The sequence below is a fragment of the Phallusia mammillata genome, chromosome 4 (genome assembly GCF_965637545.1).
Source record: "Phallusia mammillata chromosome 4, kaPhaMamm4.hap1.1, whole genome shotgun sequence".
NCBI lineage: Eukaryota > Metazoa > Chordata > Ascidiacea > Phlebobranchia > Ascidiidae > Phallusia > Phallusia mammillata.
In genome coordinates this window covers 7,637,859-7,656,991 of record NC_137255.1, presented here as the reverse complement: position 1 = coordinate 7,656,991, position 19,133 = coordinate 7,637,859, and the positions used below count along the sequence as shown (strand labels likewise).

The 19,133-nt window shown below is 39.7% G+C and overlaps 34 non-coding genes across 34 annotated transcripts; 10 read left to right on the top strand and 24 right to left on the bottom strand.

Moving 5' to 3' along the window:
* The first annotated feature begins 3,457 nt into the window (after positions 1-3,457).
* Trnav-cac (transfer RNA valine (anticodon CAC)) lies at positions 3,458-3,530 on the top strand. The gene has a single exon. It is a non-coding gene; the product is annotated as a tRNA-Val (tRNA).
* Positions 3,531-3,612: 82 nt separating this feature from the next.
* On the bottom strand, positions 3,613-3,694 carry Trnal-aag (transfer RNA leucine (anticodon AAG)). Its single transcript has one exon. It is a non-coding gene; the product is annotated as a tRNA-Leu (tRNA).
* A 249-nt stretch (positions 3,695-3,943) lies between these two features.
* Trnam-cau (transfer RNA methionine (anticodon CAU)) lies at positions 3,944-4,016 on the top strand. Its single transcript has one exon. It is a non-coding gene; the product is annotated as a tRNA-Met (tRNA).
* An 82-nt stretch (positions 4,017-4,098) lies between these two features.
* Trnal-aag (transfer RNA leucine (anticodon AAG)) lies at positions 4,099-4,180 on the bottom strand. Its single transcript has one exon. It is a non-coding gene; the product is annotated as a tRNA-Leu (tRNA).
* Positions 4,181-4,584: 404 nt separating this feature from the next.
* Positions 4,585-4,666, bottom strand: Trnal-aag (transfer RNA leucine (anticodon AAG)). Its single transcript has one exon. It is a non-coding gene; the product is annotated as a tRNA-Leu (tRNA).
* Positions 4,667-4,915: 249 nt separating this feature from the next.
* Trnav-cac (transfer RNA valine (anticodon CAC)) lies at positions 4,916-4,988 on the top strand. Its single transcript has one exon. It is a non-coding gene; the product is annotated as a tRNA-Val (tRNA).
* Positions 4,989-5,401: 413 nt separating this feature from the next.
* On the top strand, positions 5,402-5,474 carry Trnam-cau (transfer RNA methionine (anticodon CAU)). Its single transcript has one exon. It is a non-coding gene; the product is annotated as a tRNA-Met (tRNA).
* Positions 5,475-6,033: 559 nt separating this feature from the next.
* On the bottom strand, positions 6,034-6,115 carry Trnal-aag (transfer RNA leucine (anticodon AAG)). Its single transcript has one exon. It is a non-coding gene; the product is annotated as a tRNA-Leu (tRNA).
* Positions 6,116-7,073: 958 nt separating this feature from the next.
* On the top strand, positions 7,074-7,146 carry Trnav-cac (transfer RNA valine (anticodon CAC)). The gene has a single exon. It is a non-coding gene; the product is annotated as a tRNA-Val (tRNA).
* Positions 7,147-7,228: 82 nt separating this feature from the next.
* On the bottom strand, positions 7,229-7,310 carry Trnal-uag (transfer RNA leucine (anticodon UAG)). The gene has a single exon. It is a non-coding gene; the product is annotated as a tRNA-Leu (tRNA).
* A 405-nt stretch (positions 7,311-7,715) lies between these two features.
* Trnal-aag (transfer RNA leucine (anticodon AAG)) lies at positions 7,716-7,797 on the bottom strand. Its single transcript has one exon. It is a non-coding gene; the product is annotated as a tRNA-Leu (tRNA).
* A 405-nt stretch (positions 7,798-8,202) lies between these two features.
* On the bottom strand, positions 8,203-8,284 carry Trnal-aag (transfer RNA leucine (anticodon AAG)). Its single transcript has one exon. It is a non-coding gene; the product is annotated as a tRNA-Leu (tRNA).
* A 249-nt stretch (positions 8,285-8,533) lies between these two features.
* Trnam-cau (transfer RNA methionine (anticodon CAU)) lies at positions 8,534-8,606 on the top strand. Its single transcript has one exon. It is a non-coding gene; the product is annotated as a tRNA-Met (tRNA).
* Positions 8,607-8,689: 83 nt separating this feature from the next.
* Positions 8,690-8,771, bottom strand: Trnal-uag (transfer RNA leucine (anticodon UAG)). The gene has a single exon. It is a non-coding gene; the product is annotated as a tRNA-Leu (tRNA).
* An 891-nt stretch (positions 8,772-9,662) lies between these two features.
* Positions 9,663-9,744, bottom strand: Trnal-uag (transfer RNA leucine (anticodon UAG)). Its single transcript has one exon. It is a non-coding gene; the product is annotated as a tRNA-Leu (tRNA).
* A 404-nt stretch (positions 9,745-10,148) lies between these two features.
* On the bottom strand, positions 10,149-10,230 carry Trnal-uag (transfer RNA leucine (anticodon UAG)). The gene has a single exon. It is a non-coding gene; the product is annotated as a tRNA-Leu (tRNA).
* A 405-nt stretch (positions 10,231-10,635) lies between these two features.
* On the bottom strand, positions 10,636-10,717 carry Trnal-uag (transfer RNA leucine (anticodon UAG)). The gene has a single exon. It is a non-coding gene; the product is annotated as a tRNA-Leu (tRNA).
* A 403-nt stretch (positions 10,718-11,120) lies between these two features.
* Trnal-uag (transfer RNA leucine (anticodon UAG)) lies at positions 11,121-11,202 on the bottom strand. Its single transcript has one exon. It is a non-coding gene; the product is annotated as a tRNA-Leu (tRNA).
* Positions 11,203-11,451: 249 nt separating this feature from the next.
* Trnal-caa (transfer RNA leucine (anticodon CAA)) lies at positions 11,452-11,524 on the top strand. The gene has a single exon. It is a non-coding gene; the product is annotated as a tRNA-Leu (tRNA).
* Positions 11,525-12,093: 569 nt separating this feature from the next.
* Trnal-aag (transfer RNA leucine (anticodon AAG)) lies at positions 12,094-12,175 on the bottom strand. The gene has a single exon. It is a non-coding gene; the product is annotated as a tRNA-Leu (tRNA).
* A 404-nt stretch (positions 12,176-12,579) lies between these two features.
* Positions 12,580-12,661, bottom strand: Trnal-uag (transfer RNA leucine (anticodon UAG)). The gene has a single exon. It is a non-coding gene; the product is annotated as a tRNA-Leu (tRNA).
* Positions 12,662-13,066: 405 nt separating this feature from the next.
* Trnal-uag (transfer RNA leucine (anticodon UAG)) lies at positions 13,067-13,148 on the bottom strand. Its single transcript has one exon. It is a non-coding gene; the product is annotated as a tRNA-Leu (tRNA).
* A 403-nt stretch (positions 13,149-13,551) lies between these two features.
* On the bottom strand, positions 13,552-13,633 carry Trnal-uag (transfer RNA leucine (anticodon UAG)). The gene has a single exon. It is a non-coding gene; the product is annotated as a tRNA-Leu (tRNA).
* Positions 13,634-13,882: 249 nt separating this feature from the next.
* Trnal-caa (transfer RNA leucine (anticodon CAA)) lies at positions 13,883-13,955 on the top strand. Its single transcript has one exon. It is a non-coding gene; the product is annotated as a tRNA-Leu (tRNA).
* Positions 13,956-14,524: 569 nt separating this feature from the next.
* Positions 14,525-14,606, bottom strand: Trnal-aag (transfer RNA leucine (anticodon AAG)). Its single transcript has one exon. It is a non-coding gene; the product is annotated as a tRNA-Leu (tRNA).
* Positions 14,607-15,011: 405 nt separating this feature from the next.
* Positions 15,012-15,093, bottom strand: Trnal-aag (transfer RNA leucine (anticodon AAG)). Its single transcript has one exon. It is a non-coding gene; the product is annotated as a tRNA-Leu (tRNA).
* Positions 15,094-15,342: 249 nt separating this feature from the next.
* Positions 15,343-15,415, top strand: Trnam-cau (transfer RNA methionine (anticodon CAU)). Its single transcript has one exon. It is a non-coding gene; the product is annotated as a tRNA-Met (tRNA).
* Positions 15,416-15,498: 83 nt separating this feature from the next.
* On the bottom strand, positions 15,499-15,580 carry Trnal-uag (transfer RNA leucine (anticodon UAG)). The gene has a single exon. It is a non-coding gene; the product is annotated as a tRNA-Leu (tRNA).
* A 405-nt stretch (positions 15,581-15,985) lies between these two features.
* On the bottom strand, positions 15,986-16,067 carry Trnal-aag (transfer RNA leucine (anticodon AAG)). The gene has a single exon. It is a non-coding gene; the product is annotated as a tRNA-Leu (tRNA).
* A 405-nt stretch (positions 16,068-16,472) lies between these two features.
* Trnal-aag (transfer RNA leucine (anticodon AAG)) lies at positions 16,473-16,554 on the bottom strand. The gene has a single exon. It is a non-coding gene; the product is annotated as a tRNA-Leu (tRNA).
* A 249-nt stretch (positions 16,555-16,803) lies between these two features.
* Positions 16,804-16,876, top strand: Trnam-cau (transfer RNA methionine (anticodon CAU)). The gene has a single exon. It is a non-coding gene; the product is annotated as a tRNA-Met (tRNA).
* An 83-nt stretch (positions 16,877-16,959) lies between these two features.
* Positions 16,960-17,041, bottom strand: Trnal-uag (transfer RNA leucine (anticodon UAG)). Its single transcript has one exon. It is a non-coding gene; the product is annotated as a tRNA-Leu (tRNA).
* Positions 17,042-17,932: 891 nt separating this feature from the next.
* Positions 17,933-18,014, bottom strand: Trnal-uag (transfer RNA leucine (anticodon UAG)). The gene has a single exon. It is a non-coding gene; the product is annotated as a tRNA-Leu (tRNA).
* Positions 18,015-18,905: 891 nt separating this feature from the next.
* Trnal-uag (transfer RNA leucine (anticodon UAG)) lies at positions 18,906-18,987 on the bottom strand. Its single transcript has one exon. It is a non-coding gene; the product is annotated as a tRNA-Leu (tRNA).
* Positions 18,988-19,133: the final 146 nt, after the last annotated feature.

Genomic DNA, 19,133 nt, shown 5'->3' with positions numbered 1-19,133 from the left:
ACTTGGATTTGCAACCAGAAACAGCTGGCCAAGTTTCAGCTTTTTCAGGTTAGCGAAACCGAAATGACAACCGAACATGATAGTTATTTTCGTGGGCACGACCGCTAACGCAATAGAAGTAGGTTACCCTTAGCATACCTTAGTGGCTCGAAAACACGAACGAACTGGTTTAAAATTAAACGGTTTTCACGAGCCAACTTGGATTTGCAACCAGAAACAGCTTGCAAAATTTCAGTTTGTTCAGGTTGGTGAAACCGAAATGACAAGCGAACATGATAGTTATTTTCGTGGGCAGGGCCCTAATTCAATAGAAGTAGGTTGCCCTTAGCATACCTTAGTGGCTCGAAAACACGAACGAACTGGTTTAAAATTAAACGGTTTTCACGAGCCAACTTGGATTTGCAAGCAGAATAAGCTGGCCAAGTTTCAGCTTTTTCAGGTTAGCGAAACCGAAATGACAACCGAACATGATAGTTATTTTCGGGGGAACGCCCCAGCGCAATAGAAGTAGGTCTCCCTTAGCATACCTTAGTGGCTCTAAAACACGAACAACCTGATTCAAAATTAAACGGTTTTCACGAGCCAACTTGGATTTGCAACTACAAATAGCTTGCAAAGTTTCAGTTTGTTCAGGTTAGCGAAACGGAAGTGACAAGCGAACATGATAGTTACTTTCGTGGGCACGACCGCTAACGCGATATCAGTAGGTCGCCCTTAGCATACTTTACTGGCTCTAAAACACGAACGAACTGGTTTAAAATTAAACGGTTTTCACGAGCCAACTTGGATTTGCAACCAGAAACAGTTTGCAAAATTTCAGTTTCTTCAGGTTAGTGAAACCGAAATGACAAGCGAACATGATAGTTATTTTCGTGGGCAGGCCCCTAATTCAATAGAAGTAGGTTGCCCTTAGCATATCTTAGAGACTCTAAAACACGAACGAACTGGTTTAAAATAAAACGGTTTTCAAGAGCCAACTTGAATTTGCAACCAGAAACAGCTGACTTTGATTTGCAACACATTAATGTTTCTCTAATAATAGTTTTTTTGAACAAATTTGTTTCCTGTGACAAGTTTTGAAACAAATTTGATTCCTGTAACAATTTTTGAAACAAATTTGTTTCCTGTAACAATTTTTGAAACAAATTTGTTTCCTGTAACAATTTTTGAAACAAATTTGTTTCCTGTAACAATTTTTGAAACAAATTTGTTTCCTGTAATAAGTTTTGAAACAAATTTGTTTCCTGTAACAATTTTTGAAACAAATTTGTTTCCTGTAATAAGTTTTGAAACAAATTTGTTTCCTATTACAATTTTTGTTGTGCAATTATTTTAATAACCTGTCATGCTTTTCCCCTAAGAACTTATCAAATCTGATCTTGAAACTAAGATACTGAACTTGACTCACTGCTTGTTTGATATTTTTTTATCAAACCGGAAATTAATGTGACTTTAATAACAATTTTTTGAAACAAATTTGTTTCCTGTAACAATTTTTGAAACAAATTTGTTTCCTGTAACAATTTTTGAAACAAATTTGTTTCCTGTAACAATTTTTGAAACAAATTTGTTTCCTATCACAATTTTTGAAACAAATTTGTTTCCTGTAACAATTTTTGAAACAAATTTGTTTCCTGTAACAATTTTTGAAACAAATTTGTTTCCTGTAACAATTTTTGAAACAAATTTGTTTCCTGTTACAATTTTTGTTGTGCAATTATTTTAATAACCTGTCATGCTTTTCCCCTAAGAACTTATCAAATCTGATCTTGAAACTAAGATACTCAACTTGACTCACTGCTTGTTTGGTTTTTTTTTTTAAACCGGAAATCAATGTGACTTCAATAATAATTTTTTGGAACAAAATGTAACAATTTTTGAAACAAATTTGATTCCTGTAACAATTTTTGAAACAAATTTGTTTCCTGTAACAATTTTTGAAACAAATTTGTTTCCTGTAACAATTTTTGAAACAAATTTGTTTCCTGTAACAATTTTTGAAACAAATTTGCTTCTTGAAACATTTTTTGAAACAAATTTGTCTTTCAAGATCAAATTTGATAAGTTTACAGGGAAAAGCATGACAGGTTTTTGAAATAGTTGCACAACAAAAATCGTTACAGGAAAAAAATTTGTTTCGAAAAATTATTACAGGAAACAAATTTGTTTCAAAAATTGTTACAGGAAACAAATTTGTTTCAAAAATTGTTACAGGAAACAAATTTGTTTCAAAAATTGTTACAGGAAAAAAATTTGTTTCAAAAATTGTTACAGGAAAAAAATTTGTTTCAAAAAATTATTATTTAAGTCATATTAATTTTTGGTTTGATAGAAACATACCAAACAAACAGTGAGTCCAGTTCAGTATTTTAGTTTCATGATCAGACTTGATAAGTTCTTAGGGAAAAGCATGACAGGTTTTTAAAATAGTTGCTTTGTTACAGGAAACAAATTTTAACAAATTACATTTTTTAAAACAAATTTGTTTCCTGTAACATTTTTTGAAACAAATTTGATTCCTGTAACAATTTTTGAAACAAATTTGTTTCCTGTAACAATTTTTGAAACAAATTTGTTTCCTGTAACATTTTTTGAAACAAATTTGTTTCCTGTAACATTTTTTGAAACAAATTTGTTTCCTGTAACAATTTTTGAAACAAATTTGTTTCCTGTAACATTTTTTGAAACAAATTTGTTTCCTGTAACAATTTTTGAAACAAATTTGTTTCTTGAAACATTTTTTGAAACAAATTTGTTTCTTGAAACATTTTTTGAAACAAATTTGTTTCTTGAAGCATTTTTTGAAACAAATTTGTTTCTTGAAACATTTTTTGAAAGAAATTTGTTTCCTGTAATTTTTAAAAGGAAATGATTTTTTGAACAAAGCACTCTGTGTCGCCATTTTTATCGATTTAGAAAATAAATGGCTCTTTATCTCCATCTAGTGGACCAAAAAGTTCGAAACAAAATTGTTACAAAATGCAACAAATTTTCTGAGATATTGTTAAAGTTTTTTTTTTCAGTTCGAAACAAATTTTGCTCGGAAACAATTTTTTACGTTGGAAACAAAATTCGTTTTGCCGAAACGAATTTCGTTTTGTCGAAACGATTTCGAAACGTTTTTTGCGTTTCAAGCCAAATTTCCTATCTCCACCGTACCCCACGCCATCGAAATGACTGGTGCCCTAGACCACTCGGTCACGCTACCATATGTGAATGATGGTTTGCTAAGTTAATGTGATCTGATGCAACAGAGATGGCAAATAACGATGTGGTGGAGGGTTTGCAACCAAAGTTTAGACAAATTTGACCCCGATTAAGAAATAAACACATACCATATGTTGTTGATCAACTCAAGTTTGTATCCAAACAAATTGGCATTGTCTGCATTCCCACATTATTTGTCGAAATACATATATTTTAGTTACAAGGATGCAAATTTGCAAGAGTACATCAAGCCTCGATGGCGCAGTAGGCAGCGCGTGAATCTCACAATCTCAAGGTCGTGAGTTCGATCCTCACTCGGGGCAAACGTTTGGTACAATATTTTATTTTCCGTCTGCATGACACAGAGAAAAAATTATACATGGAGTTTTGACAGGTGCAAAGAAATGGAAGCGGTGGGATTCGAACCCACGCCATCGAAATGACTGGTGCCTTAAACCAGCGCCTTAGACCACTCGGCCTCGCTACCACATGAGAACAGTGTTTTGCTAAGTTAATGTGATCTGATGCAACAGAGATGGCAAATAACGATGTGGTAGAGGGTTTGCAACCAAAGTTTAGACAAATTTGATCCCGATTAAGAAATAAACACATACCATATGTTGTTGATCAACTCAAGTTTGTATCCAAACAAATTGGCATTGTCTGCATTCGCACATTATTTGTCGAAATACATATATTTTAGTTACAAGGATGCAAATTTACATGAGGTCATCAAGCCTCGATGGCGCAGTAGGCAGCGCGTGAGTCTCATAATCTCAAGGTCGTGAGTTCGATCCTCACTCGGGGCAAACTTTTGGTACAATATTTTATTTTCCAACTGCATGAAACAGAGAAAAAATTATACGTGGAGTTTTGACAGGTGCAAAGAAATGGCAGCGTTGGGATTCGAACCCACGCCATCGAAATGACTGGTGCCTTAAACCAGCGCCTTAGACCACTCGGCCACGCTACCACATGTGAATGATGGTTTGTTAAGTTAATGTGATCTGATGCAACAGAGATGGCAAATAACGATGTGGTAGAGGGTTTGCAACCAAAGTTTAGACAAATTTGACCCCGATTAAGAAATAAACACATACCATATAGTTTGTTGATCAACTCAAATTTGTATCCAAACAAATTGGCATTGTCTGAATTCCCACATTATTTTTCGAAATACATATATTTTAGTTACAAGGATGCAAATTTGCATGAGGTCATCAAGCCTCGATGGCGCAGTAGGCAGGGCGTGAGTCTCATAATCTCAAGGTCGTGAGTTCGATCCTCACTCGGGGCAAACTTTTGGTACAATATTTTTTTTCCGTCTGCATGACACAGAGAAAAATTATACATGGAATTTTGACAGGTGCAAAGAAATGGCAGCGGTGGGATTCGAACCCACGCCATCGAAATGACTGGTGCCTTAAACCAGCGCCCTAGACCACTCGGCCACGCTACCACATGTGAATGATGGTTTATTAAGTTAATGTGATCTGGTGCAACAGAGATGGCAAATAACGATGTAGTAGGGGGTTTGCAACCAAAGTTTAGACAAATTTGACCCCGATTAAGAAATAAACACATACCATATGTTGTTGATCAACTCAAGTTTGTATCCAAACAAATTGGCATTGTCTGCATTCCCACATTATTTGTCGAAATACATATATTTTAGTTACAAGGATGCAAATTTGCAAGAGTACATCAAGCCTCGATGGCGCAGTAGGCAGCGCGTGAATCTCACAATCTCAAGGTCGTGAGTTCGATCCTCACTCGGGGCAAACGTTTGGTACAATATTTTATTTTCCGTCTGCATGACACAGAGAAAAAATTATACATGGAGTTTTGACAGGTGCAAAGAAATGGAAGCGGTGGGATTCGAACCCACGCCATCGAAATGACTGGTGCCTTAAACCAGCGCCTTAGACCACTCGGCCTCGCTAGCACATGAGAACAGTGTTTTGCTAAGTTAATGTGATCTGATGCAACAGAGATGGCAAATAACGATGTGATAGAGGCTTTGCAACCAAAGTTTAGACAAATTTGATCCCGATTAAGAAATAAACACATACTATATGTTGTTGATCAACTCAAGTTTGTATCCAAACAAATTGGCATTGTCTGCATTCGCACATTATTTGTCGAAATACATATATTTTAGTTACAAGGATGCAAATTTACATGAGGTCATCAAGCCTCGATGGCGCAGTAGGCAGCGCGTGAGTCTCATAATCTCAAGGTCGTGAGTTCGATCCTCACTCGGGGCAAACTTTTGGTACAATATTTTATTTTCCAACTGCATGAAACAGAGAAAAAATTATACGTGGAGTTTTGACAGGTGCAAAGAAATGGCAGCGGTGGGATTCGAACCCACGCCATCGAAATGACTGGTGCCTTAGACCACTCGGCCACGCTACCACATGTGAATGATGGTTTGTTAAGTTAATGTAATCTGATGCAACAGAGATGGCAAATAACGATGTGTGGTAGAGGGTTTGCAACCAAAGTTTAGACAAATTTGACCCCGATTAAGAAATAAACACATACCATATAGTTTGTTGATCAACTCAAATTTGTATCCAAACAAATTGGCATTGTCTGCATTCCCACATTATTTTTCGAAATACATATATTTTAGTTACAAGGATGCAAATTTGCATGAGGTCATCAAGCCTCGGTGTCGCAGTAGGCAGCGCGTGAGTCTCATAATCTCAAGGTCGTGAGTTCGATCCTCACTCGGGGCAAACTTTTGGTACAATATTATTTTTTCCGTCTGCATGAGACAGAGAAAAAATTATACATGGAGTTTTGACAGGTGCAAAGAAATGGCAGCGGTGGGATTCGAACCCACGCCATCGAAATGACTGGTGCCTTAAACCAGCGCCTTAGACCACTCGGGCACGCTTCCACATGAGAGCAATGTTTTGCTAAGTTAATGTGATCTGATGCAACAGAGATGGCAAATAACGATGTGGTAGAGGGTTTGCAACCAATGTTTAGACAAATTTGAACCCAATTAAGAAATAAACACATACCACATGTTGTTGATGAACTCAAGTTTGTATCCAAACAAATTGGCATTGTCTGCATTCGCACATTATTTGTCGAAATACATATATTTTAGTTACAAGGATGCAAATTTACATGAGGTCATCAAGCCTCGATGGTGCAGTAGGCAGCGCGTGAGTCTCATAATCTCAAGGTCGTGAGTTCGATCCTCACTCGGGGCAAACTTTTGATACAATATTTTATTTTCCATCTGCATGAGACAGAGAAAATATTATACATGGAGTTTTGACAGGTGCAAAGAAATGGCAGCGGTGGGATTCGAACCCACGCCATCGAAATGACTGGTGCCTTAAACCAGCGTCTGAGACCACTCGGTCACGCTACCATATGTGAATTATGGTTTCCTAAGTTAATGTGATCTGATGCAACAGAGATGGCAAATAACGATGTGGTAGAGCAGTGGTTCTTAACCTTTTTTCCTTGCTGCACCCCTTTCAAATCACCAACCAATTTTCGCACCCCCTTTCAAATCACTAACTAATTTTCGCTCCCCTTCTGTAATTGCTTAAATAGAATAGACCTAACCAACCTTAATGATTCAGCATCCACGAACCCCCTAGGAACAGTTCTCGCACCCCTTGGGGGTGCGTGCACCTCAGGTTAAGAACCCCTGTGGTAGAGGGTTTGCAACCAAAGTTTAGACAAATTTGGCCCGATTAAGAAATAAACACATACCATATGTTGTTGATCAACTCAAGTTTGTATCCAAACAAATTGGCATTGTCTGCATTCCCACATTATTTGTCGAAATACATATATTTTAGTTACAAGGATGCAAATTTGCATGAGTACATCAAGCCTCGATGGCGCATTAGGCAGCGCGTGAATCTCACAATCTCAAGGTCGTGAGTTCGATCCTCACTCGGGGCAAACGTTTGGTACAATATTTTATTTTCCGTCTGCATGAGACAGAGAAAAAATTATACATGGAGTTTTGACAGGTGCAAAGAAATGGCAGCGGTGGGGTTCGAACCCACGCCATCGAAATGACTGGTGCCTAAAACCAGCGCCTTAGACCACTCGGCCACGCTACCACATGAGAATGATGGTTTGTTAAGTTAATGTGATCTGATGCAACAGAGATGGCAAATAACGATGTGGTAGAGAGTATGCAACCAATGTTTGGACAAATTTGACCCCGATTAAGAAATAAACACATACCACATGTTGTTGATCAACTCAAGTTTGTATCCAAACAAATTGGCATTGTCTGCATTCCCACATTATTTGTCGAAATACATATATTTTAGTTACAAGGATGCAAATTTGCATGAGTACATCAAGCCTCGATGGCGCAGTAGGCAGCGCGTGAGTCTCATAATCTCAAGGTCGTGAGATCGATCCTCACTCGGGGCAAACTTTTGGAACAATATTTTATTTTCCGTCTGCATGAGACAGAGAAAAAATTATACATGGAGTTTTTGACAGATGCAAAGAAATGGCAGCGGTGGGATTCGAACCCACGCCATCGAAATGACTGGTGCCTTAAACCAGCGCCTTAGACCACTCGGCCATGCTACCACATGAGAACAGTGTTTTGCTAAGTTAATGTGATCTGATGCAACAGAGATGGAAAATAACGATGTGGTAGAGGGTTTGCAACCAAAGTTTAGACAAATTTGACCCCTATTAAGAAATAAACACATACCATATGTTGTTGATCAACTCAAGTTTGTATCCAAACAAATTGGCATTGTCTGCATTCGCACATTATTTGTCGAAATACATATATTTTAGTTACAAGGATGCAAATTTGCATGAGGTCATCAAGCTTCGATGGCGCAGTAGGCAGCGCGTGAGTCTCATAATCTCAAGGTCGTGAGTTCGATCCTCACTCGGGGCAAACTTCTGGAACAATATTTTATTTTCCGTCTGCATGACACAGAGAAAAAATTATACATGGAGTATTTGACAGGTGCAAAGAAATGGCAGCGGTGGGATTCGAACCCACGCCATCGAAATGACTGTTGCCTTAAACCAGCGCCTTAGACCACTCGGCCACGCTACCACATGAGAAGAGTGTTTTGCTAAGTTAATGTGATCTGATGCAACAGAGATGGCAAATAACGATGTGGTAGAAGGTTTGCAACCAAAGTTTAGACAAATTTGACCCCGATTAAGAAATAAACACATACCATATGTTGTTGATGAACTCAAGTTTGTATCCAAACAAATTGGCATTGTCTGCATTCGCACATTATTTTTCGAAATACATATATTTTATTTACAAGGATGCAAATTTGCATGAGGTCTTCAAGCTTCGATGGCGCAGTAGTCAGCGCGTGAGTCTCATAATCTCAAGGTCGTGAGTTCGATCCTCACTCGAGGCAAACTTTTGGTACAATATTTTATTTTCCAAGTGCATGACAAAGAGAAAAAATTATACATGGAGTATTTGACAGGTGCAAAGAAATGGCAGCGGTGGGATTCGAACCCACGCCATCGAAATGACTGGTGCCTAAAACCAGGGCCTTAGACCACTCGGCCACGCTACCACATGAGAACAGAGTTTTGCTAAGTTAATGTGATCTGATGCAACAGAGATGGCAAATAACGATGTGGTAGAGGGTTTGCAACCAAGGTTTAGACAAATTTGACCCCGATTAAGAAATAAACACATACCACATGTTGTTGATCAACTCAAGTTTGTATCCAAACAAATTGGCATTGTCTGCATTCGCACATTATTTGTCGAAATACATATATTTTAGTTACAAGGATGCAAATTTACATGAGGTCATCAAGCCTCGATGGCGCAGTAGGCAGCGCGTGAGTCTCATAATCTCAAGGTCGTGAGTTCGATCCTCACTCAGGGCAAACTTTTGGTACAATATTTTATTTTCCAACTGCACGAAACAGAGAAAAAATTGTACGTGGAGTTTTGACAGGTGCAAAGAAATGGAAGCGGTGGGATTCGAACCCACGCAATCCAAATGACTGGTGCCTTAAACCAGCGACTTAGACCACTCGGTCACGCTACCATATGTGAATGATGGTTTGTTAAGTTAATGTGATCTGATGCAACAGAGATGGCAAATAACGATGTAGTAGAGAGTTTGCAACCAAAGTTTAGACAAATTTGACCCCGATTAAGAAATAAACACATACCATATGTTGTTGATGAACTCAAGTTTGTATCCAAACAAATTGGCATTGTCTGCATTCGCACATTATTTGTCGAAATACATATATTTTAGTAACAAGGATGCAAATTTGCGTCAGGTCATCAAGCTTCGATGGCGCAGTAGGCAGCGCGTGAGTCTCATAATCTCAAGGTCGTGAGATCGATCCTCACTCGGGGCAAACTTTTGGTACAATATTTTATTTTCCGTCTGCATGAGACAGAGAAAAAATTATACATGGAGTTTTTGACAGGTGCAAAGAAATGGCAGCGGTGGGATTCGAACCCACGCCATCGAAATGACTGGTGCCTAAAACCAACGCCTTAGACCACTCGGCCACGCTACCACATGAGAGCAATGTTTTGCTAAGTTAATGTGATCTGATGCAACAGAGATGGCAAATAACGATGTGGTAGAGGGTTTGCAACCAAGGTTTAGACAAATTTGACCCCAATTAAGAAATAAACACATACCACATGTTGTTGATCAACTCAAGTTTGTATCCAAACAAACTGGCATTGTCTGCATTCGCACATTATTTGTCGAAATACATATATTTTAGTTACAAGGATGCAAATTTACATTAGGTCATCAAGCCTCGATGGCGCAGTAGGCAGCGCGTGAGTCTCATAATCTCAAGGTCGTGAGTTCGATCCTCACTCGGAACAAACTTTTGATACAATATTTTATTTTCCGTCTGCATGAGACAGAGAAAAAATTATCCATGGAGTTTTGACAGGTGCAAAGATATGGCAGCGGTGGGATTCGAACCCACGCCATCGAAATGACTGGTGCCTAAAACCAGCGCCTTAGACCACTCGGTCACGCTACCATATGTGAATGATGGTTTGTTAAATTAATGTGATCTGATGCAACAGAGATGGCAAATAACGATGTAGTAGAGAGTTTGCAACCAAAGTTTAGACAAATTTGACCCCGATTAAGAAATAAACACATACCATATGTTGTTGATGAACTCAAGTTTGTATCCAAACAAATTGGCATTGTCTGCATTCGCACATTATTTGTCGAAATACATATATTTTAGTTACAGGGATGCAAATTTGCATGAGGTCATCAAGCTTCGATGGCGCAGTAGGCAGCGCGTGAGTCTCATAATCTCAAGGTCGTGAGTTCGATCCTCACTCGGGGCAAACTTTTGGAACAATATTTTATTTTCCAAGTGCATGAGACAGAGAAAAAATTATACATGGAGTATTTGACAGGTGCAAAGAACTGGCAGCGGTGGGATTCGAACCCACGCCATCGAAATGACTGGTGCCTAAAACCAGCGCCTTAGACCACTCGGCCACGCTACCACATGAGAACAGTGTTTTGCTAAGTTAATGTGATCTGATGCAACAGAGATGGCAAATAACGATGTAGTAGAGGGTTTGCAACCAAAGTTTAGACAAATTTGACCCCGATTAAGAAATAAACACATACCATATGTTGTTGATGAACTCAAGTTTGTATCCAAACAAATTGGCATTGTCTGCATTCGCACATTATTTGTCGAAATACATATATTTTAGTTACAAGGATGCAAATTTGCATGAGGTCATCAAGCCTCGATGGCGCAGTAGGCAGCGCGTGAGTCTCATAATCTCAAGGTCGTGAGATCGATATCACTCGGGGCAAACTTTTGGTACAATATTTTATTTTCCGTCTGCATGACACAGAGAAAAAATTATGCATGGAGTTTTGACAGGTGCAAAGAAATGGCAGCGGTGGGGTTCGAACCCACGCCATCGAAATGACTGGTGCCTAAAACCAGCGCCTTAGACCACTCGGCCACGCTACCACATGAGAATGATGGTTTGTTAAGTTAATGTGATCTGATGCAACAGAGATGGCAAATAACGATGTGGTAGAGAGTATGCAACCAATGTTTGGACAAATTTGACCCCGATTAAGAAATAAACACATACCATATGTTGTTGATGAACTCAAGTTTGTGTCCAAACAAATTGGCATTGTCTGCATTCCCACATTATTTGTCGAAATACATATATTTTAGTTACAAGGATGCAAATTTGCATGAGTACATCAAGCCTCGATGGCGCAGTAGGCAGCGCGTGAGTCTCAAAATCTCAAGGTCGTGAGTTCTAACCTCACTCGGGGCAAACTTTTGGTACAATATTTTATTTGCCAACTGCATGACACAGAGAAAAAATCATACATGGAGTTTTGACAGGTACAAAGAAATAGAAGCTGTGGGATTCGAACCCACGCCATCGAAATGACTGGTGCCTAAAACCGGGGCCTGAGACCACTCGGCCACGCTACCACATGAGAACAAAGTTTTGCTAAGTTAATGTGATCTGATGCAACAGAGATGGCAAATAACGATGTGGTAGAGGGTTTGCAACCAAGGTTTAGACAAATTTGACCCCGATTAAGAAATAAACACATACCACATGTTGTTGATCAACTCAAGTTTGTATCCAAACAAATTGGCATTGTCTGCATTCCCACATTATTTGTCGAAATACACATATTTTAGTTACAAGGATGCAAATTTGCTTGAGTACATCAAGCCTCGATGGCGCAGTAGGCAGCGCGTGAGTCTCATAATCTCAAGGTCGTGAGATCGATCCTCACTCGGGGCAAACTTTTGGTACAATATTTTATTTTCCGTCTGCATGAGACAGAGAAAAAATTATACATGGAGTTTTTGACAGATGCAAAGAAATGGCAGCGGTGGGATTCGAACCCACGCCATCGAAATGACTGGTGCCTTAAACCAGCGCCTTAGACCACTCGGCCACGCTACCACATGAGAGCAATGTTTTGCTAAGTTAATGTGATCTGATGCAACAGAGATGGCAAATAACGATGTGGTAGAGGGTTTGCAACCAAGGTTTAGACAAATTTGACCCCAATTAAGAAATAAACACATACCACATGTTGTTGATCAACTCAAGTTTGTATCCAAACAAATTGGCATTGTCTGCATTCGCACATTATTTGTCGAAATACATATATTTTAGTTACAAGGATGCAAATTTACATTAGGTCATCAAGCCTCGATGGCGCAGTAGGCAGCGCGTGAGTCTCATAATCTCAAGGTCGTGAGTTCGATCCTCACTCGGAACAAACTTTTGATACAATATTTTATTTTCCGTCTGCATGAGACAGAGAAAAAATTATCCATGGAGTTTTGACAGGTGCAAAGATATGGCAGCGGTGGGATTCGAACCCACGCCATCGAAATGACTGGTGCCTAAAACCAGCGCCTTAGACCACTCGGTCACGCTACCATATGTGAATGATGGTTTGTTAAATTAATGTGATCTGATGCAACAGAGATGGCAAATAACGATGTAGTAGAGAGTTTGCAACCAAAGTTTAGACAAATTTGACCCCGATTAAGAAATAAACACATACCATATGTTGTTGATGAACTCAAGTTTGTATCCAAACAAATTGGCATTGTCTGCATTCGCACATTATTTGTCGAAATACATATATTTTAGTTACAGGGATGCAAATTTGCATGAGGTCATCAAGCTTCGATGGCGCAGTAGGCAGCGCGTGAGTCTCATAATCTCAAGGTCGTGAGTTCGATCCTCACTCGGGGCAAACTTTTGGAACAATATTTTATTTTCCAAGTGCATGAGACAGAGAAAAAATTATACATGGAGTATTTGACAGGTGCAAAGAACTGGCAGCGGTGGGATTCGAACCCACGCCATCGAAATGACTGGTGCCTAAAACCAGCGCCTTAGACCACTCGGCCACGCTACCACATGAGAACAGTGTTTTGCTAAGTTAATGTGATCTGATGCAACAGAGATGGCAAATAACGATGTAGTAGAGGGTTTGCAACCAAAGTTTAGACAAATTTGACCCCGATTAAGAAATAAACACATACCATATGTTGTTGATGAACTCAAGTTTGTATCCAAACAAATTGGCATTGTCTGCATTCGCACATTATTTGTCGAAATACATATATTTTAGTTACAAGGATGCAAATTTGCATGAGGTCATCAAGCCTCGATGGCGCAGTAGGCAGCGCGTGAGTCTCATAATCTCAAGGTCGTGAGATCGATATCACTCGGGGCAAACTTTTGGTACAATATTTTATTTTCCGTCTGCATGAGACAGAGAAAAAATTATGCATGGAGTTTTGACAGGTGCAAAGAAATGGCAGCGGTGGGGTTCGAACCCACGCCATCGAAATGACTGGTGCCTAAAACCAGCGCCTTAGACCACTCGGCCACGCTACCACATGAGAATGATGGTTTGTTAAGTTAATGTGATCTGATGCAACAGAGATGGCAAATAACGATGTGGTAGAGAGTATGCAACCATTGTTTGGACAAATTTGACCCCGATTAAGAAATAAACACATACCATATGTTGTTGATGAACTCAAGTTTGTGTCCAAACAAATTGGCATTGTCTGCATTCCCACATTATTTGTCGAAATACATATATTTTAGTTACAAGGATGCAAATTTGCATGAGTACATCAAGCCTCGATGGCGCAGTAGGCAGCGCGTGAGTCTCAAAATCTCAAGGTCGTGAGTTCTAACCTCACTCGGGGCAAACTTTTGGTACAATATTTTATTTGCCAACTGCATGACACAGAGAAAAAATCATACATGGAGTTTTGACAGGTACAAAGAAATAGAAGCGGTGGGATTCGAACCCACGCCATCGAAATGACTGGTGCCTAAAACCGGGGCCTGAGACCACTCGGCCACGCTAGCACATGAGAACAAAGTTTTGCTAAGTTAATGTGATCTGATGCAACAGAGATGGAAAATAACGATGTGGTAGAGGGTTTGCAACCAAGGTTTAGACAAATTTGACCCCGATTAAGAAATAAACACATACCACATGTTGTTGATCAACTCAAGTTTGTATCCAAACAAATTGGCATTGTCTGCATTCCCACATTAGTTGTCGAAATACACATATTTTAATTACAAGGATGCAAATTTGCTTGAGTACATCAAGCCTCGATGGCGCAGTAGGCAGCGCGTGAGTCTCATAATCTCAAGGTCGTGAGATCGATCCTCACTCGGGGCAAACTTTTGGTACAATATTTTATTTTCCGTCTGCATGAGACAGAGAAAAAATTAAACATGGAGTTTTTGACAGATGCAAAGAAATGGCAGCGGTGGGATTCGAACCCACGCCATCGAAATGACTGGTGCCTTAAACCAGCGCCTTAGACCACTCGGCCACGCTACCACATGAGAACAGTGTTTTGCTAAGTTAATGTGATCTGATGCAACAGAGATGGAAAATAACGATGTGGTAGAGGGTTTGCAACCAAAGTTTAGACAAATTTGACCCCTATTAAGAAATAAACACATACCATATGTTGTTGATCAACTCAAGTTTGTATCCAAACAAATTGGCATTGTCTGCATTCGCACATTATTTGTCGAAATACATATATTTTAGTTACAAGGATGCAAATTTGCATGAGGTCATCAAGCTTCGATGGCGCAGTAGGCAGCGCGTGAGTCTCATAATCTCAAGGTCGTGAGTTCGATCCTCACTCGGGGCAAACTTCTGGAACAATATTTTATTTTCCGTCTGCATGACACAGAGAAAAAATTATACATGGAGTATTTGACAGGTGCAAAGAAATGGCAGCGGTGGGATTCGAACCCACGCCATCGAAATGACTGTTGCCTTAAACCAGCGCCTTAGACCACTCGGCCACGCTACCACATGAGAAGAGTGTTTTGCTAAGTTAATGTGATCTGATGCAACAGAGATGGCAAATAACGATGTGGTAGAAGGTTTGCAACCAAAGTTTAGACAAATTTGACCCCGATTAAGAAATAAACACATACCATATGTTGTTGATGAACTCAAGTTTGTATCCAAACAAATTGGCATTGTCTGCATTCGCACATTATTTTTCGAAATACATATATTTTATTTACAAGGATGCAAATTTGCATGAGGTCTTCAAGCTTCGATGGCGCAGTAGGCAGCGCGTGAGTCTCATAATCTCAAGGTCGTGAGTTCGATCCTCACTCGAGGCAAACTTTTGGTACAATATTTTATTTTCCAAGTGCATGACAAAGAGAAAAAATTATACATGGAGTATTTGACAGGTGCAAAGAAATGGCAGCGGTGGGATTCGAACCCACGCCATCGAAATGACTGGTGCCTAAAACCAGGGCCTTAGACCACTCGGCCACGCTACCACATGAGAACAGAGTTTTGCTAAGTTAATGTGATCTGATGCAACAGAGATGGCAAATAACGATGTGGTAGAGGGTTTGCAACCAAAGTTTAGACAAATTTGACCCCGATTAAGAAATAAACACATACCATATGTTGTTGATCAACTCAAGTTTGTATCCAAACAAATTGGCATTGTCTGCCATCCCACATTATTTGTCGAAATACATATATTTTAGTTACAAGTGTGCAAATTTGCATGAGTACATCAAGCCTCGATGGCGCAGTAGGCAGCGCGTGAGTCTCATAACCTCAAGGTCGTGAGTTCGATCCTCACTCGGGGCAAACTTTTGGTACAATATTTTATTTTCCGTCTGCATGACACAGAGAAAAAATTAAACATGGAGTTTTTGACAGATGCAAAGAAATGGCAGCGGTGGGATTCGAACCCACGCCATCGAAATGACTGGTGCCTTAAACCAGCGCCTTAGACCACTCGGCCACGCTACCACATGAGAACAGTGTTTTGCTAAGTTAATGTGATCTGATGCAACAGAGATGGAAAATAACGATGTGGTAGAGGGTTTGCAACCAAAGTTTAGACAAATTTGACCCCTATTAAGAAATAAACACATACCATATGTTGTTGATCAACTCAAGTTTGTATCCAAACAAATTGGCATTGTCTGCATTCGCACATTATTTGTCGAAATACATATATTTTAGTTACAAGGATGCAAATTTGCATGAGGTCATCAAGCTTCGATGGCGCAGTAGGCAGCGCGTGAGTCTCATAATCTCAAGGTCGTGAGTTCGATCCTCACTCGGGGCAAACTTCTGGAACAATATTTTATTTTCCGTCTGCATGACACAGAGAAAAAATTATACATGGAGTATTTGACAGGTGCAAAGAAATGGCAGCGGTGGGATTCGAACCCACGCCATCGAAATGACTGTTGCCTTAAACCAGCGCCTTAGACCACTCGGCCACGCTACCACATGAGAAGAGTGTTTTGCTAAGTTAATGTGATCTGATGCAACAGAGATGGCAAATAACGATGTGGTAGAAGGTTTGCAACCAAAGTTTAGACAAATTTGACCCCGATTAAGAAATAAACACATACCATATGTTGTTGATGAACTCAAGTTTGTATCCAAACAAATTGGCATTGTCTGCATTCGCACATTATTTTTCGAAATACATATATTTTATTTACAAGGATGCAAATTTGCATGAGGTCTTCAAGCTTCGATGGCGCAGTAGGCAGCGCGTGAGTCTCATAATCTCAAGGTCGTGAGTTCGATCCTCACTCGAGGCAAACTTTTGGTACAATATTTTATTTTCCAAGTGCATGACAAAGAGAAAAAATTATACATGGAGTATTTGACAGGTGCAAAGAAATGGCAGCGGTGGGATTCGAACCCACGCCATCGAAATGACTGGTGCCTAAAACCAGGGCCTTAGACCACTCGGCCACGCTACCACATGAGAACAGAGTTTTGCTAAGTTAATGTGATCTGATGCAACAGAGATGGCAAATAACGATGTGGTAGAGGGTTTGCAACCAAGGTTTAGACAAATTTGACCCCGATTAAGAAATAAACACATACCACATGTTGTTGATCAACTCAAGTTTGTATCCAAACAAATTGGCATTGTCTGCATTCGCACATTATTTGTCGAAATACATATATTTTAGTTACAAGGATGCAAATTTACATGAGGTCATCAAGCCTCGATGGCGCAGTAGGCAGCGCGTGAGTCTCATAATCTCAAGGTCGTGAGTTCGATCCTCACTCAGGGCAAACTTTTGGTACAATATTTTATTTTCCAACTGCACGAAACAGAGAAAAAATTGTACGTGGAGTTTTGACAGGTGCAAAGAAATGGAAGCGGTGGGATTCGAACCCACGCAATCGAAATGACTGGTGCCTTAAACCAGCGACTTAGACCACTCGGTCACGCTACCATATGTGAATGATGGTTTGTTAAGTTAATGTGATCTGATGCAACAGAGATGGCAAATAACGATGTAGTAGAGGGTTTGCAACCAAAGTTTAGACAAATTTGACCCCGATTAAGAAATAAACACATACCATATGTTGTTGATGAACTCAAGTTTGTATCCAAACAAATTGGCATTGTCTGCATTCGCACATTATTTGTCGAAATACATATATTTTAGTAACAAGGATGCAAATTTGCATCAGGTCATCAAGCTTCGATGGCGCAGTAGGCAGCGCGTGAGTCTCATAATCTCAAGGTCGTGAGATCGATCCTCACTCGGGGCAAACTTTTGGTACAATATTTTATTTTCCGTCTGCATGAGACAGAGAAAAAATTATACATGGAGTTTTTGACAGGTGCAAAGAAATGGCAGCGGTGGGATTCGAACCCACGCCATCGAAATGACTGGTGCCTAAAACCAACGCCTTAGACCACTCGGCCACGCTACCACATGAGAGCAATGTTTTGCTAAGTTAATGTGATCTGATGCAACAGAGATGGCAAATAACGATGTGGTAGAGGGTTTGCAACCAAGGTTTAGACAAATTTGACCCCAATTAAGAAATAAACACATACCACATGTTGTTGATCAACTCAAGTTTGTATCCAAACAAATTGGCATTGTCTGCATTCGCACATTATTTGTCGAAATACATATATTTTAGTTACAAGGATGCAAATTTACATTAGGTCATCAAGCCTCGATGGCGCAGTAGGCAGCGCCTGAGTCTCATAATCTCAAGGTCGTGAGTTCGATCCTCACTCGGAACAAACTTTTGATACAATATTTTATTTTCCGTCTGCATGAGACAGAGAAAAAATTATCCATGGAGTTTTGACAGGTGCAAAGATATGGCAGCGGTGGGATTCGAACCCACGCCATCGAAATGACTGGTGCCTAAAACCAGCGCCTTAGACCACTCGGTCGCGCTACCATATGTGAATGATGGTTTGTTAAATTAATGTGATCTGATGCAACAGAGATGGCAAATAACGATGTAGTAGAGAGTTTGCAACCAAAGTTTAGACAAATTTGACCCCGATTAAGAAATAAACACATACCATATGTTGTTGATGAACTCAAGTTTGTATCCAAACAAATTGGCATTGTCTGCATTCGCACATTATTTGTCGAAATACATATATTTTAGTTACAGGGATGCAAATTTGCATGAGGTCATCAAGCTTCGATGGCGCAGTAGGCAGCGCGTGAGTCTCATAATCTCAACGTCGTGAGTTCGATCCTCACTCGGGGCAAACTTTTGGAACAATATTTTATTTTCCAAGTGCATGAGACAGAGAAAAAATTATACATGGAGTATTTGACAGGTGCAAAGAACTGGCAGCGGTGGGATTCGAACCCACGCCATCGAAATGACTGGTGCCTAAAACCATCGCCTTAGACCACTCGGCCACGCTACCACATGAGAACAGTGTTTTGCTAAGTTAATGTGATCTGATGCAACAGAGATGGCAAATAACGATGTAGTAGAGGGTTTGCAACCAAAGTTTAGACAAAATTGACCCCGATTAAGAAATAAACACATACCATATGTTGTTGATGAACT